The following is a 3,023-nucleotide window of genomic DNA, read 5'->3' as shown; positions in this document are numbered from 1 at the left end:
GTACACGGTGGGCGCTCCCCCCTCGAAGGTGAGACCTTCGGCAGAACCGCCGGGTCAAATCCGGCCGAGCTACCCGCGTTAGAGGTCTCAATGTCGGCTTCAGCAGTCACATTCAATCCCATTCCCGTTTGGACCTCTTCCCGCCGATGGAAATGCACAAAATTCGGCCTGAACACGCGGGACGCTCCCCCCTCGAAGGTGAGACCTTCGGCAGAACCGCCGGGTCAAATCCGGCCGAGCTACCCGCGTTAGAGGTCTCAATGTCGGCTTCAGCAGTCACATTCAATCCCATTCCCGTTTGGACCTCTTCCCGCCGATGGAAATGCACAAAATTCGGCCTGAACACGCGGGACGCTCCCCCCTCGAAGGCGAGACCGTCGCCAGAACCGCCGGGTCAAATCCGGCTGAGCTACCCGCGTTACAGGTCTCAAAGTCGGGTTGAGCAGTCACGTTCACCCCCATCCCCTTTCGGACCCCTTCCCACGGTTGGAAATGCATGAAAATCGGCCTGTACACGGTGGGCGCTCCCCCCTCGAAGGTGAGACCTTCGGCAGAACCGCCGGGTCAAATCCGGCCGAGCTACCCGCGTTAGAGGTCTCAATGTCGGCTTCAGCAGTCACATTCAATCCCATTCCCGTTTGGACCTCTTCCCGCCGATGGAAATGCACAAAATTCGGCCTGAACACGCGGGACGCTCCCCCCTCGAAGGTGAGACCTTCGGCAGAACCGCCGGGTCAAATCCGGCCGAGCTACCCGCGTTAGAGGTCTCAATGTCGGCTTCAGCAGTCACATTCAATCCCATTCCCGTTTGGACCTCTTCCCGCCGATGGAAATGCACAAAATTCGGCCTGAACACGCGGGACGCTCCCCCCTCGAAGGCGAGACCGTCGCCAGAACCGCCGGGTCAAATCCGGCTGAGCTACCCGCGTTAGAGGTCTCAAAGTCGGGTTGAGCAGTCACGTTCACCCCCATCCCCTTTCGGACCCCTTCCCACGGTTGGAAATGCATGAAAATCGGCCTGTACACGGTGGGCGCTCCCCCCTCGAAGCTGAGACCTTCGGCAGAACCGCCGGGTCAAATCCGGCCGAGCTACCCGCGTTAGAGGTCTCAATGTCGGCTTCAGCAGTCACATTCAATCCCATTCCCGTTTGGACCTCTTCCCGCCGATGGAAATGCACAAAACTCGGCCTGAACACGCGGGACGCTCCCCCCTCGAAGGTGAGACCTTCGGCAGAACCGCCGGGTCAAATCCGGCCGAGCTACCCGCGTTAGAGGTCTCAATGTCGGCTTCAGCAGTCACATTCAATCCCATTCCCGTTTGGACCTCTTCCCGCCGATGGAAATGCACAAAATTCGGCCTGAACACGCGGGACGCTCCCCCCTCGAAGGCGAGACCGTCGCCAGAACCGCCGGGTCAAATCCGGCCGAGCTACCCGCGTTAGAGGTCTCAATGTCGGCTTCAGCAGTCACATTCAATCCCATTCCCTTTTGGAACACTTCCCGCCGTTAACAATGCACGATATTCGGCCTGAACACGCGGGACGCTCCCCCCTCGAAGGTGAGACCTTCGGCAGAACCGCCGGGTCAAATCCTGCCGAGCTACCCGCGTTAGAGGTCTCAATGTCGGCTTCAGCAGTCACATTCAATCCCATTCCCGTTTGGACCTCTTCCCGCCGATGGAAATGCACAAAATTCGGCCTGAACACGCGGGACGCTCCCCCCTCGAAGGCGAGACCGTCGCCAGAACCGCCGGGTCAAATCCGGCCGAGCTACCCGCGTTAGAGGTCTCAATGTCGGCTTCAGCAGTCACATTCAATCCCATTCCCGTTTGGAACACTTCCCGCCGTTAACAATGCACGATATTCGGCCTGAACACGCGGGACGCTCCCCCCTCGAAGGTGAGACCTTCGGCAGAACCGCCGGGTCAAATCCTGCCGAGCTACCCGCGTTAGAGGTCTCAATGTCGGCTTCAGCAGTCACATTCAATCCCATTCCCGTTTGGACCTCTTCCCGCCGATGGAAATGCACAAAATTCGGCCTGAACACGCGGGGCGCTCCCCCCTCGAAGGCGAGACCGTCGCCAGAACCGCCGGGTCAAATCCGGCTGAGCTACCCGCGTTACAGGTCTCAAAGTCGGCTTCAGCAGTCACATTCAATCCCATTCCCTTTTGGAACACTTCCCGCCGTTAACAATGCACGATATTCGGACTGAACACGGGGGCCGGTCCGCCCTCGAAGTCAACACCGTCCGCAGAACCGCCGGGGCAAATCCGGCTGAGCTACCCCGCCCCCGAACACTCAAAGTCCCTCTGAAGCCTTGCATTCGCCTCCTTGGAAAATTGACGTCAAACATTACCAAAATCGGGGGCACGAGCACTAAAGCTAAGTCTCACCCTTTCCCTATCCCTAACCAGGAACCGAACGCCCACCCTCAGCCTCACACCAACGCCGGTGCCACTCCAGACAGACACACCCTTCAAAACCACACCCATCCGGCCATGCAACTCAAAAAGGGTCCAAATTCAGAAACACCCCCTTCAAAAGGCACTCCATCCTCGGCCACACCACCGGGACATGCTCCCCTCGGCGATAATTAAGCCCCCACCACTATTTGAAGCCAACCGCAGCCGCAACTCGAACGGAGAAATCAGTAACCAATTCAAAAATGCGCTTGGTTACTGATTTCTACTGAGCCGAAAAAATTCTAAGTGTCGGTGGTTACTGATTTATACCAACCCGAAAAAATTCTAAGTGTCAGTGGTTACTGATTTATACCAACCCGAAAATATTCTAAGTGTCAGTGGTTACTGATTTATACCAACCCGAAAAAATTCTAAGTGTCAGTGGTTACTGATTTATACCAAGTCGAAAAAATTCTAAGTGTCAGTGGTTACTGATTTATACCAACCCGAAAATATTCTAAGTGTCAGTGGTTACTGATTTATACCAACTCGAAAAAATTCTAAGTGTCAGTGGTTACTGATTTATACCGACCCGAAAAAATTCTAAGTGTCAGTGGTTAC

Source organism: Chiloscyllium punctatum, unplaced genomic scaffold (genome assembly GCF_047496795.1).
Source record: "Chiloscyllium punctatum isolate Juve2018m unplaced genomic scaffold, sChiPun1.3 scaffold_1195, whole genome shotgun sequence".
In the NCBI taxonomy this organism is placed as follows: domain Eukaryota; kingdom Metazoa; phylum Chordata; class Chondrichthyes; order Orectolobiformes; family Hemiscylliidae; genus Chiloscyllium; species Chiloscyllium punctatum.
This window is presented reverse-complemented; position numbering follows the sequence as displayed.